Source organism: Odocoileus virginianus, chromosome 12, assembly GCF_023699985.2.
Source record: "Odocoileus virginianus isolate 20LAN1187 ecotype Illinois chromosome 12, Ovbor_1.2, whole genome shotgun sequence".
NCBI classification, from domain to species: Eukaryota; Metazoa; Chordata; class Mammalia; order Artiodactyla; family Cervidae; genus Odocoileus; species Odocoileus virginianus.
Window position 1 is genome coordinate 45,522,269 of NC_069685.1, and position 15,089 is coordinate 45,537,357.

The following is a 15,089-nucleotide window of genomic DNA, read 5'->3' on the forward strand; positions in this document are numbered from 1 at the left end:
TTAGAATTATCTAAGTGGGGTTTCAGTTTGCTCCACAAATCAAATGCTATTAAATGTGATAAACTTAAGGATTTCACACCTCGCAATGAAATGGTTTATTTAGGCCTTACTGCAGAGAAGGGAATAGCCAGTGGTGGCTACAGATTAATGGGACTTAGCATTATGTGAAGGAAGAGAAACTGGGAGTTTGCAAAAAGAAAATGCCAATTTCACTGCTTGCAGCAGCCAGAAACAGTCTGAAGGAGACGAAAGCAGAGGAGTGAGGGCCACCCCAAACGCCTGGGTTCCGTCTCTCCCATCACCTCCTTCCCTGTGCTCCCAGGGTCCCAAGATCAGCCCCACCTTGCTGAAGATTCACCCAGGGAAATAGCCACTCCTCGAGAATTTCATTAGGAGTAAGAGAGAAACAGTGTCTTCTTGCTCCTGAAATTGTTCATGTAGATTACAAGTGTGCAGGTGAAGTAACTCACAGGGGAAGTGCATTCATGAGGATCAGATCCTCCCACCCCCAGCCCACACTGGGCACCCCCTCTTCCCCCGAGGATTTCCATTGCTTGCAGGTATGCAGATGTCATAGCGAAGGGCACAGAGCAAAAGAGAGTGCTCCCAAAGACAAGGGGCATTTTGTGAAGACTTTTCTTTTCTTTTTTTTTTTTTTTTACAGCTCTAAGTGTTTGCTTGTCGTTAGCATAAACCATTCAGCCTTTGTATGGGTAACAATGTATTGTCTTTAAAGGGTGGGGCCTTTCCAGAGGTCTTTCCAGACCTCTTATCCTCTTACAAAGGATCTCCTTCATGCCTCTCCAGAAAAGAAGAAGAGCAAACACAGGAAGAAGCGCCTGGTGCAGAGCCCCAGTTCCTACTTCATGGATGTGAAATGTCCAGGATGCTATTCAGTCACCACCGTCTTTAGCCATGCAGAAACAGTACTTTTGTGTGTTGGCCGCTGTGCTCTTCTTTGCCTGTCTACAGGAGGAAGAGCAAAGCTTACAGAAGAATGTTCTTTCAGACGAAGCAGCACTAAAAGTACCCTGTGTCAAGATGAATAGGAAACCATCCCAATAGACACGTGTTGGATTTTTTATAAAGGGTGGGAAATTTGCTAGCCTTTGGAAAGATGTGTCATTTCTTCTCTCAGATGCAGGTAGGTCCTTCTAGCTTTCTCAATATGCTTGTTTTATATATTTTATTTGAGTTTGGCTTGGAGACTCTCTGTATTGGCATTTTTTCTTTAAAAGCCGTCTTTATCCAATCCTGGGATCTCTTGTCACTAATAGGTGTTCTGGGAGAAGCCTTTGGGTGGGTGGAGGTTCGGGTTATGTCTCCTGATTCAAGCGATCCATTCCAAACCCTTCATCATTCCCTTCCTACCTGATGCATCAAAATTCTGTTGCTCTTTTGCATGACGATCCCAGCTGACTCCTTTCTATGAGCAGAGCCGTGAGTGGAGGTGACATCTTGAATGTATCACAACAGGGTTGACCCGAGGACAAAACTGGCATCCGGGATGGCAGAGCCAGAAGAGGGCACGAAGATGTCACTTTTAAAGGAGCCAGCCCAGGTGCCCTTTTATTAATGGGGCAATAAATTGCAGCATCCGACAAGCCAGGTCAGAGGAGCTTTCTGAGGCTGGAGCCGTACGTACATTGTGCCGGAAAGGATGTGGGACCTTTACACCTGCCGGAACGTCTCTGCTTTGCTGCCCGCAGGCGGTGACTTTGAACACGTCACCTGACCTCTTTTGCTTGCCTCTCAGAGTGAGAACATCACCAGAGACAGTCTCACAGACATCATGATCCCTGATACTTAATTTCCTTTGGTTTGATTTATTTGGGCCTTGGGAATTAAAGAACTGGGTGTTCCCAGCAGCCATGCTGTTTTATGGTCATCGCCTGGAGGGAGCAGAGGGAAGGAAGGAACAGCTGGTGGGTATGTCCTGGGCCCTTTTAACAAAGGATCTCATGGAATCCAGCTCAGCAGTCCCACCGTTGTGATGCTAGTACTCTTTGCATTTTATAGTTGACACTACCAAGGCCCAGAGAGGTTGAATCACTTGCCCAGGGTCACACAGCTGGAAAGTGACAGAGGTGGACTTTGAGTCTTGGTTTCTGCAAATCCCAATGCCCTTGATTTTGCTATTTCCCTCTCGGGGAGAGGAGGAAGAATCACCCTCTCTAAGACCTTCATGGAAATAAGGTTTGTTGCTTTTGGCAGGGTGGTATTTTTACTTTATTTGAAGTATAGTTGATTTACAATGCTGTGTTAACTTTTACTGTACAGTAAAGTGATTCAGTCATACATACATATTCCTTTACCCATTTTTTTCCATTATGGATTATCATGAGATATTGAATACAGCTCCCTGTGCTATACAGTAGGACCTTGTTGTTTATCTATTCTATATTTAATTGTTTGAATATGCTAATGCCAAACTCCATGGAAGGAAGTTTTACATACCAGATTTTCAGATTTCACTAGAGTTGTGTATTTTGGGGGCTTCCCAGGTGGCGCTAGTGGTAAAGAACCAGGCTGCCAGTGCAGGAGAGATAAGAAACATGGGTTTGATCCCTGGGTTTGGAAGATCTCTTGGAGAAGGGAATGGCAACCCACTCCAGCCTTCTTGCCTGGAGAATCCCATGGACAGAGGAGCCTGGTGGGCTACAGTCCATGAGATCACAAAGAATTGGACATGACTGAAGTGACTTAGTGTATATATTTTTCCACATCTAGAACCACCGTAAAACCAAGATGGTCAGATTGAACAGAGAATTATTATTATTATTTTTTTTTTGAACAGAGAATTAAACCAGCAGAGGCTTCAACATCTGGCCAGTCTTATGGCCACTTCCAGTTTTTCTTCTGCAGCAGGCTGCCTGGGTGAGCCCAAAGTTGGCCACAAGAAAAGCAAATGACAGAAAAGCCTCTTAGCAACCTCTGGCTTCTTTCTCAGAGATTTGCCTTCATCTCATAACTTCTTATCAGCACTGAATTCAATCAGGTCCTTGAGCTGTCCAGTCGACTTTGCTAGACAATGCAATTCATAAGCCATGGAGATTCAACTCATGGCTTCATTAATTTGATCAGGTAAATAGAGTGTATTTTATTGGTGCTTTTTAGGTGGGCTCCTTTGTTCTTATCATTAAAGGGGGGAGGTTCTAGGGACTTCCCTGGAGGTCCAATGGTTAAGACTTCAAGTTAGGAGGTGAGGGTTCAGTCCCTGGTCAGGGAACTAAGATCCCATGTCTTGCAGCCAAAATACCAAAACCTAGGACAGAGGCAATGTTGTAACAAATCCAATATAGATTTTGAAAATGGTCCACATTAAAAAAAAAAAAACTTTAAAAGTCAAGTGTGGGAAGGCTTTAGCATAAGCACGCGGTCATTGGATATATGGATTTAACCTCTCCGGATCTTAGATGTGATCATGTTTAATTTTCTTTGTTCATGTTAACTATGACCAAAAAGCCTTGTAACACAGTAGACAGGATCAAAATGGAAATCATGACAGTCTACAGGAATGCCTAACCACATAATCTGCTCCAGGAGACTCATCCCTCTGGGACTCCAGGACAGGTGGTGGCTTTTGTTCTCACAGGTAAAGAAGAGTGTCTTTAAGGTCCCAATTGTTCTGAAGCGATTTCCCCCAACAGTGCAAAGTGAATGACTGCTTCAAAGGTATAAGGTCATGGACTCTGTCAAAAGACCAGAGATTCCTCTTTGAGGACACACACAAATGCAAAGGTGAAAAAGTCTTTGCACCAATGAGAAAGGGAAGTTCTTGTTGAACCAATGTGCTGAGGCTGCTTTATGAAATAAAAATCAGATCAAGCTCCGTTTTACAGATTTGGCTGGGGAGCCTGAGAGAATTACATTACCTGTCTGACCTCGTTAGGCTCCTTGCTAGCAGATGCATAGAACAAGATGATGCAATTTGCTGTGGGGGTTGGTGCTCTGAATTCAGATATGCAGTGGGCAGGCGCAGGAGGGGACAAGAAGATGAGTCTGTAACTTGGGCTGGACAGAGCCAACTGTGGAAACTGGTGACCTGGAGAAAGAAAGTCTTTTCTTTTTCCATCACTGAGGGCACTTGAGTTCAGGAAGGCTGAAGGAGAAACAGGTCTGGAAGCTGCTCTCACTACCTACTCCATCCCTGATCAAGAAAACATATGAGAGCTTCCAGCGGATTAGATCACCTACGGAAAGCAGAAAGGGCCAATTCTGGTAGGTCAGAGAGGATTGAGTTGGGGAATGGAGAATTAACAGAACACTGGATCAGCTGTAGTTTAAAGCAAAGCAGTTTCTTTGAATCATGTAATAAAAGTCAAGAGATAGGTATTTCAGAGGTTATGCAGTGGTTTGATTTTGTCACATAGACCCAGGATCTATTTTTGTGCCACCTCCATTTGCATTTGTCTGTATCATGGTTGCAAAATGGCTGCTTTGCCTCCAAACATCATGACTGTATCCCAGGTAGGAGGAAGAAAGGAAGGGAAAAAAGCAAAAGACCTTCTGTGGCAGGCATAATTCTAAGATAACCCTCAAAGATGTCCTGCCCTAATCCCAGACAGTCAATATGATGAGATATCTGCCTGTAATATTTACATGATAAATGGAATTTTGCAGATGTAATCAGGATGTAAAAAATCAGTTGACTTTGCCTTCCTCCAAAGGGAGGTTATCTTGGTGGGTATAATCTAATCAAATGAGGTCTGTCTCTAGGAACTGAGCATGAAGGACTCTGGGAGGACAGCCAGCCAGGAGAACAAGACCTCAGTCCTACAACTGCCCAAAACTGAATTCCAAACACCTGGATGAGCTTGCAGGCAGGTGATTCCCTAGATCCTCAAGGTCAGAGCCCAGACTGGCTGACAGGTTGATTTCAGCCACATGAGACCCTCAGCAGCGAGCCTAGTTGAGCCCACTTGGACCTGTGATCTCCAGAACTGGGAGCCAACAGGTAGGTGTTGTTTTAAGCTGCTGTGTTTATGGTAATTACTGAGATGGCTCAGGCTTACGGTTGCAAGAGAAACTTAATATACCTTCCTGGGAAGTTTGGCCTTTTATCTGGGACGGCAGGTCCTCCGCAGCAGACAGCTAACTAGACTGTGGGTCACGGGCCCACCAGTGAATACCTTTGGTGGTGAAACCACTGCAATGTCTCAGCAGGCTGACTTTACTAGGCTGTGCGAACCGGGGGAGATAGGAGGGAGGAAGGTGTTTGCCAAGCTGGCCCCTGCCTTGTATACAGTGGATCTAATTGTTTCACCAATGGGCCTGGCTTCCAAGAGAGGGTAGGAAGGAGGGTGTGTGTGAAAGTAGCTCTTGGTGAGGAAGGAAAGAAGCAGAATTGACCCCCAACTCCCATCTCGCTTGGTCATAGTTTTACCCCATGTGTGTGAACCCCTTGCAATTTGGTGTGCACGTGGGTGCTGAGCGGTCCTCATTCCTGCAGCATCCTTCATTTCCAGCCAGTAGGAGCTTTTGGGGCAGGTTACAGGAGCCGTATCTCTGGCCCTTCTGAAAGGTGTGCCAGGCTGTGGCCACATGGCACAACCAGAAGCAGCACATTGGGGTCTACCCTCGAGACCTGAGGCAGAACCCAAACTCGGCTGAGATGGAAAATTCTAGACATCTGCTGGTGGAGCGTTCTTTGACCTCATCGACTGGATATGAATAGGGCCGGGGGAAGGAGTGATTGTAGGTAGGAGTGGCTGACAGCAGTAGGGAAGGGATGAAGTGGCTGGGTTGGGCTCCCGTTAGAGGAGAGACCCTACGTCAGCCACAGTGACTTAAAGTTGAGCTGGGCCAAGTGGGGACCCCTGCCTGTGGCTGTGTCACCAGTGGATGTCCCCTGACCCGATGACATCAGATGCAGATGAACACCATGAACATATGTGGAGGGTTTGGATATGTCCTTTTGGGGGTGAAGAGAAAACTCCACCTTCTGACCAAGGTGGAAATTCACAGGAGCCTGGATGGGGCAGCCACACCTTCCTACACCTCCATCCCCTGGATGGGGGATGGATTTCACCCACTTGGAAAAACCATGATGGTGTCACTTGCAATAGTTACTTAACAGTGTTGTTTTAAGGCTTCACTCATAGCTCAGTTGGTAAATATTCTGCCTGTAATGCAGGAGACCTGGGTTGGGTCCCTGGGTCAGGAAGATCTGCTTGGGAAGGAAATGGCTACCTGCTCCAGTATTCTTGCCTGGGAAATCCCATGGACAGAGGAGCCTGGCAGGCTACTGTCCATGGGGTTGCAAGAGTCAGACACAACTTAGTGAGTAAACTGCCACCATTGCAGGTTTTGAGGATCTAATTGGAAAGGAGACATGAAAATTCACAGAGAAGTTACAAGTGCTGTTCACATCTGAGATCTCTAGTAAGGAATCACTTTTTTAGAAATGCTTTCTTTTTCTGTGATGGATGAAATAGTTATAGTTGGAGGAGGTCACGCAGATGACATGACCTCTGTTTGACCTGTGAGCTCATTCCTGGCATCAGAGTCCGCTTACCATCCCATTGTCCTTGGGATGGCTGCTCTGCCCTTCCCCCCATCCCTAGTGCCCATTCTAGGAGCTATTTTAAGGCTGCACCTTGAAAGAGCAGGTGTGGAGACCTTGAGATGCCGTGGGTACCTGAATCCCAAGAAAGTCTCTCCATAAACTCTTAAGATGCCTCAGTTGAGCAGGTAGTGATCTCCTGGTCCTGGGGCAACTAAGACCAGCCATGGAGGGAAGTCACCTGCTTATTAAACCTGCCACCTCCCCATCTGCAGAGGCTGTGTCTTCCTTCTGCCTCTCCCTGCCTTCTGAGTTCTGGAGCCGGTTTAGGATTCCACCTAGGAAGTCTCTGGGTGTGAAACCAGAAAGAGTCGTGCTGGGAAGATCAGGCAACTTTAGTGATCATGGAGGTTGTTGTTCAGTTGCTCAGTCATGCCCGACTCTGTGTGACCCCATGGACTGCGGCACACCAGGTCTCCCTGTCCCTCACCACCTCTTGGAGTTTGCTCAGACTCATGTCCATTGAGTTGGTGATGTCATCCAACCATCTCATCCTCTGTCATCCCCTTCTCCTCCTGCCCTCAGTCTCTCCCTGCTTCAGGGTCTTTTCTAATGAGTTGGCTCTTTTCATCAGGTAGCCACAGTATTAGAGCTTCAGCTTCAGCATCAGTCCTTCCAGTGAATATTCAGGGTTGATTTCCTTTAGGATAGACTAGTTTTCATCTTGGGCATTACCATCGATATACCTTAAAGCAAAGTTATTTCTCAAATACAGCCAACAGCTATCTTAAAATACTATGAATTTTTGTAGTCAGCCTTCTGATTGGGCCATAAACAATGACTCTTGAATTTGCAGTTCCTGGAGGTTGGTGAAGGAGTTTTAATTGGATGAGAATTTTTATGATTGCCAACAAGTTCAAAACAAATGCCCTTTTTTAGGCTAGCTATAATCCTGAGTGATCAGATAGGGTATCAGCAGGAGGCCAGAAGGTATGGAAGAATGCTAGGAATTCAGACAGTCTATAAAACATTCCAGAAACCAGTAAGAATCTAGATATAACCGAAATTACACAAGAAATTTTCCAGGTTGATAGCAACTTTGTACCTTACCCCCAAGAAATGAAAATTAACATACAGTGAAACCCTATATGCCAAGTCCTAAATCTTTGAGATGGCATTGCAAATGTTAACATTTTTTCCTCTGTCACATAATACTAGGACCTGAGTTACCTGCTTGAATGTAGACCCCTTGAAGGCAGGGACCATGTCTGTCTTGTTCACTCTTTCATCCTCAGCACTTACTATGGTGTTTGGCACAACTTACACATTTCAATAAATATTTGTTGAAGAATATGTGAATGAAACAGTCCCTGTATCAGAGACTCTAACCTCAGGTCTAGAGAGACCCACTGGGTGGAGTCAAATGGAGCAAGTGTCAGGCGTTATGGAGCAGTGGGGACTGTGGCAAATTGATAAGTGGGTTAAAGACAGGCAGTATTCAACCCTGGCCAATTGTCGCCATGTACCAGTGAAGGCCTGTGGTAGTTGAATCCACTGAGTTTTATGTAAAATGTCTTAATGCATGAGTGTTGGCCACTAATTTAATGTTATTAAAACATGAAACAGCTTTGAAGAAAATCTGTGGGACAATGAGATTTTTCTGACTCTGACTTTGTGATCTTTGCCTCAAAGAAACAAACAGAAAAACATGGAAAGCACTGCCTAAAAATACTCATAGAAATAGAAATAAAATACTCATAGAAAACTTGTCAGCAAGTTGCTCTTCCTGTTTGCATATTACAGTTAGCATATATGTGTCCTATCCAACTCTCTTTTGACCCCATGGGCTGTCTGTGGGATTTTCCAGGCTAGAATACTGTAGGGGGTCGCCATTTCCTTCTTCAGGGGATTTTCCTGACCCAGGAATCGAACCTGTGGCTCCTGCTGCATCTCCTGCATTGCAGACTGGATCTGTACCCCTGAGCCACCAGGGAAGCCCTAACGTGGAAGGGTGTAAAATTCTAAAACTCCTTGGCATGAGAGTGGACAAAACCTGTAGATTCTAAGAAGCACTGCTCTTTCCTGCAATTAAAATGTGAATGAGGGGGATGGGATGAATTGGGAGACTGGGACTGACATGTATACATTATGGATACTAGGTATAAAATAGATGACTAATGAGAATGTACTATACAGCACAGGGAACTCTACTTTATGCTTTGTGGTGACCTAAATGGAAAGGAAATCCACAAAAGAGAGGATGTATGTACACGTAGGGCTGATTCACTTTGCTGCACAGCAGAAACCAAGAACATCCAAGAGAAAACAAAAGTGAATGACAGATGTCCTGAAATCATACTTGGAAGATGTGTTGGATTGGGCTCTATAAGGAAGCGAGGCTGCCTGAGATGTTGTCATAAATGAAAAGTGGATGCACTCTGGAATCAGGGGAAAACAGAAGCAGAGAGTGACTGGGGTCTTCCTGCAGACATGGCCCTGCTGACAGCCCAGGCTGCCCTCCCTTCCGGGCTTGGCTGGTGTCAGATCTCAGAGGTACTGATGCTTGGAAAAGAAGCCTTTCTTGGGAGCTCATCGTGTAGGTCTCCCTAAGAAACGAAATGCTCTTCATCATTGTCACCCATGGAGAACAAGATTTTGGTATGTTTTATGGAAAAATATAGACACTTTGCAAAGAGATTTTGTATGCTATCTGTCAGCTAGGTTCTGCATCAGTGTCCTGAGGCGGCTGCAATAAATTACCACAAACTGAGTGACTTAAAACACAGAGATTTATTCCCTCGGGGTTCTCAAGGCCAGAAGTCCATGATCAAGGTGTCTGCAGGGTCCTCATGCTCCCTCCAAAAGCTCTAGGGAAGAGTCTTTCTTGCCTCTTCCAGCTTCTGGGGGCCCCCAAGCTTTCCTTGGTTTTAGGAGCGTCACTCCATCTCTGCCTCTGTCCTCACGTGGCGCATTCCCTTGGGTGTCTCTGGGCATCTTTTTCTTTCTCTTAAAAGAATATTCTTATTGGATGTAAGGCCACTCTTATCCAGTGTGATTTCCTTTCCAGCCTTACCTTAATTACATCTGCAAAGGTCATATTTCCAAATACGATCGATCATGTTCTGAGGTTCTGGGGATTCCCAGGTGGTTGAGTGATCAAAAATCTGCCTGCCAGTACAGAGCTGCAGGAGATGTGGGTTCCATCCCTGGGTCGGGAAGACCCCCTGGAGAAGGAAATGGCAACCCACTGCAGTACTCTTGCCTGGAGAATCCCATGGACAGAGGAGCCTGGTGGGCTACAGTCCATAGGGTCGCAAAGAGTCAGAGGCAACTGAATGACTGAGCACACACACAGGGATAAGGCAATTAGATAGGTGTTGGGCTAGATGCTGCAGTCCAGCCAGGGAGACCTCACAGGCAAGGATCTGGGGACCATGCTGGTGCTGTCTCCATCCCCCACTCTTGTGCCCTTGAGTCAAGGTGAGCTGGTTGCAGAGGAGACAACCTCCTTGGGCACAGAACTGGGAGGACCTGTAGGGAAAATGAAGATACCACTCACCTCCCCAGGTCAGAATCAGTTGAGAGGTAAACACAAGAGCCAAACATAAAGAGAAAAATCCTTGGACTCTGTTACTGAAAAGGTAAGCTTGGAAGATGAGACCTGTGGTAACAGAGATCAGAGAAGAGGAGGCTCTGAAGGGAGCAGGGACAGGGCTGGACTCCTCCCGGCCCCATCTAAGAACTCACTCTTTCTCCATGGGCAGGAGTCAGGGAGAGGCAATGGTGGAAGTTACCTCTCAGCCCTCATGATGGATGGCCTGAGAAGGACGCTCCATTCCCTCTGTTGAAATGGGAGTTGGGAGAGTTAAGCAGCCTCCTTGTTAAGGCAAAATTTATCAATTTTGTAGAGCAGGAGTTGGCCAAGTACAGCCCTGGGCCAAACCTGGCCCTCCATTTGCTTTTGTCAATAAAGTTTTATTAGAACACAGTCATGTCCATCCATTGACATCTCGTCCCTGGCTCCTTTCCTGCCACAAAGGCAGAGCAGAGTAGTTGTGACAGAGACCGTGTTTCCTGCACAGCTAAACATACTGACTTTTGGAAATATTTCTCCAACCCCTAGTGCATAGGATTTGAAAAGTCCTTTCAGTTGTTACCCAGATACAGGTGCATAGGATTTGAAAAGTCCTTTCAGTTGTTACCCAGATACAGAGTATGGTGCTCAGGGCTGTGAGATGCTAATTTAGGAAAGGCTCCCTGGAGGTCAGGACACCTGAGGGGACAGGACAGTTACAGTTCCTGCCCTTATCCGGGGACAGAAGAGAAGACAGAATCACCCTCATTCTGGAAGCCGTTGTTTCTCTCCCTCTCCTCATCATAACAGAGAGGATATGGTCAAATTAGTGCAAGTTCAATGTGTATTTAGTGCAAATTGACTTTTTTTCCCCTTCTTCTTTTTCTCTTTTTAAATTGAAGTGTAGTTGATTTACAATGCTGTGTTAATTACGGCTGAGTAATTACAGCGGAGTGATTCAGTGATAAATATATGTACATTTAAAAATATTCTTTTCCATTATGGTCTCTCATAGGATATCAAATATAGTTCTCTGCGCTATACAGTAGGACCTTGTTGTTTATCCATTCTACATATAAAAGCTTACAACTTGCTAACCCATCCTCCCACTCCATCCCTCCCCCAACTCTTACTTGCTGTTAACATTTTGTTTGAAGAAAACCATGAAGACAGTCATTCATATAGAAAGTAAGAATGAATGAACTGTGAATGAGGCAGAAACCAGTATACTGAACAGGTCATGGGGAAGGAAGGAGAAGGCCCCTGTACAGACCCAAGTCAGTCCCAGCCATGGGCTCCCCTGTAAACACATGAATCGCTCTTGTAAGCCATCATGAGTGGAAAGTTCTGTTCCTTGTGGCAAACATGTTCTTACCATGTATATAGCTTGAATACTTATAATAATATGACACCAAAGTATTAAGAAAGATACACGTTAGGCAAAGAATCAGAAAGGAAATAATCTAAAAATATTCCAAGTGATAGGACCATAGGCAATTGTTTTCTTTTCACTCTTTCCTTCAAATTCTTCCTAGTGACACGTGTTTCTTTTATAATCCCCCTAAAAAGAAAATAGATGTTATTTAAGGTCATGTTGCTTGTCAGCCTACAAAATTAGCCAGCTCTTTGGAAGAGCACCCTTTCCACAGAGGGTATTTATACTTTATTATTTTTTTTCTTAGTTCCCTGACCAGGGATTGAACCTGTGTCCCTGCAGTGGGACCATGGAGTCTTAAGCACTGAACTACCAGGGTAGTCCCCACAGACGGTTATTTAGACTAGGGTGGTCCCAGTGTCTTGTCCTCGGAAGCCACGTTTCCAGGGATAGCTTCAGCTGACAGAGCTAGGATTCAAAGGGCTACTTCACCAGTGAGGAGAAAGAGGCCGTGCCACTTGCCTGAAATTTCTAGAAGCATTTCAGACAGGCTGAATGTGTGCCTGTCCATTTGAAATGGTTAACAATGTGGCAGAATTTTTTTTCCCCCTTTGGTTTTCCAAATGGATGCACTCAAATTTGGTTGCTTGTTTTCAAAGTCACCGATGTTTCCCCTCTTACTTGCTAGAGAGATGGAGAAACTCAGCCCAAAGCATTATGTTGGAAGAATCCAGTGTGCGTAGCCCATGCAGGGTTAGGACTCCAGCCAGGTGTGAACAGAAATGGAAAAGGAGTTCATTACCACAAGTGCTGGGATCATTCTCCCCCTCCAGAGGGGCCCTGAGCCATGCAACCAGATTAGAAAACAAATTTCTCCTTTGAATGCTTGAAGGGGAAACAAGAGAGAGAAAGAAAAGGAGGAAAGAACCGTATTCACTTTCTTATACACCGGGTTATTTTGCTCCTGTGATTGTATTGTCTTGACCCTTCTGTCCAGGAGTGTTGGGTGTTTGGGGCCTGTGTGGAGACAGGAGCTGGTCCAGCAATTTTAGTTTATCTCATTTTGGGGGGCCCAGCATTTTAATTTTATTTGTTTTATTTTTGGGGCTGCATGATGTGGCACATGGTTACCCAACCAGGAATTGAACCCATGCCCACTGCAATGGAAGCTAGGAGTCTAAACCCTGGACCACCAGGGAAATCAGGTCCACCATTTTTACTTTTTACTTTATTTTAATTTTTTAAAAGTTTATTTATTTATTTATTTTTGGCTGCGCTGGGTCTTCCCTGCTGTGTGCAGGTTTTTCTCTGGTTGTGGCGAGTGGAGGCTACTATATAGTTGCGGTGCAAAGGCTTCTCATTGCAGCGGCTTCTCTTATTGTGGAGTGCAGGCTCTATGGCCGCGGGCTTGGTTGCCCCACGGGCATATGATTATCTTCCCAGATGAGGGATCAAACCGGTGAGCCTACATTGGCTGGTGGAGTCTTAAGCACTGGACCACCAGGAAAGTCCAGGTGCATCACTTTTAAACCATGATTGTGACCCATTGAAAGATCCTACCATTGACTTAGTGCACGCCCACCAGCATCGTAAACATGAAATTTGTTCTTTAGTTGCTAAGTCATGTCTTGACTCTTTGACACCATGGGCTGTGGCCTGCCAGGCTCCGCTGTCTGTGGAATTTCCCAGACAAGAATACTGGAGGGGGTTGCCATTTCCTTCTCCAGGAGATCGTCTCGACTCACGGATCAAACCTGTGTCTCCAGCATTGGAAGGTGGCTTCTTTACCTCTGAGCCACCGGGGATGCCCATGAAAGAGAACCAAATAAAACAACAAATACCAGAGAACTGCTTCTGAACCCCCTCCCCTGGCTGTGTGTGTGGTCTGACCCCACCTGGGGAGTCTGCAGTGGGAACTATTCCCCAGAGCTTTTGCTTCTAACAACCCACACTGAGCAGATAAACAGACATTAGGGGAGGTGCCACCACTGGAGAAAGCAGGGTCCCTGACAGACCCCCCCCTCCCCCACTACCCACATGTAAGCACCGTGGAGGGTGTTAGGTATACTCTGGGCAGCTGGATGGAAAACTACACCTGCAGGCTCCCAATCCAGCAGCCCACAAATCCAGGGATAGAAGAGAACCATTTCCCCAGTAATTAGATTGGAATTCCTCGCTCATGGGCTGGCTTTGGGTCATGACCATTTTGGCTGGGGGTGAGGGTCATGTTGAAGTGAAGTAGGACTCTACCAGTCCTTCCCCCCACCCCCAACTCCCCGCCATGCCCTCAGCCTTTTTGTCTGTAGGGAAACTTTAACCAAAGAATAAGTTTAATCAGAGAAATGACAATATGCAGATACAAAGAAAAACAGTCAAAGGAGACCAAATAATAATAGTTTAGCCATTAAGCAAAGTCAAGGACTTTAGTTCCTTCTCAAGAGCTATAGAGATAGTATTCTGAGCCATGCCCTGTGAGCTGTCTTGTAGATGCTAAAACCCCACCAGGTGGAGAAGTTAACTACATGATGAGCAGACGGTAGCCATGACAATAAACTGCACAATTCAGAGAATTGGCCTCAAGGAAATGCAAACAAACGACTATGGAACTGAAGACTAACTGTCCTCAAAACACCCAGGATGACGTTGGTCAGACCACCAGTGACCCATTTCAAGATGACTGTCAGAGCTGACTGTGCTGTTTCTGCACGTGGCTCCCTCCCTCCATTTATAAAAGCTCTTGCCCCCTGATTGTAGGGGGCGGGAGCCGGGAAAGTCAGCCTTTGGACAGGGATCTGCCCTCCCCTGCCTTGCTTGCCAGCCTCCAAAATGAAGCAAACTGTCCTTTCCACAGCCTGGCCTCTTTAATAGCTTTTGAGCGGTGAGCAGCTGGACCTGGGATTGGTAACAGTATCAGCACCTGGAAGCGATGGCAGCCTCAGCCTCCCAGCCCTCCCGAACTGACTGTGGTTGGGGGCAGGACTGAGACAGTGGGGCAGGTTCTCGAAGGGAAATGGTGGGCAGGTGAAACCATCAGGTGTTCACTGCAGCCCCAAGGTCAAGGACTCCATCAGCAGCCCACACCAGCTCCCCTTCTAGGTTGAGAAGTGGACACCTCCTCAGAAGTGTGCTGGGGAGACTTCCCTGGTGGCGCAGTGGCTAAGACTCTATGCTTCCAATGCAGGAGGCCTGGGTTCGAGCCCTGGTGAGGGAAGTAGATACCACATGCCGCAACTGTGAGTTTGCATGCCACAGTGGAAGATCCGAGGTGCTTCAACTAATACCCAGTGCAGCCAAATAAATAAATATTTAAAAAAATAAAAGACGTGTGCTGGGGACAGTGGTTAGGACCCTTGGCATCTATAAGATTAGCTTCTGCTGAGAGTGGCTTCTTTCTGCCACTGTCCCTTTAATTATGCAGATATGAAGGGGTGGACCATGTTCACATGAACAGGCAAGAATAAATAGATTTTGCATGATGACTGTGAAAACATTCTCGCCATGGTGCGGGTTTGGAAGCTGCCTTTATCCGGAACCACAGCTGCAGGGCAGCCGAAGAATCTTGTAATCAGATAACAAGGAGAAGTGATTTTTAACTCCCTCTTCTTTCTCGTCTTTTCTTCCCCTAACCAAGCCTC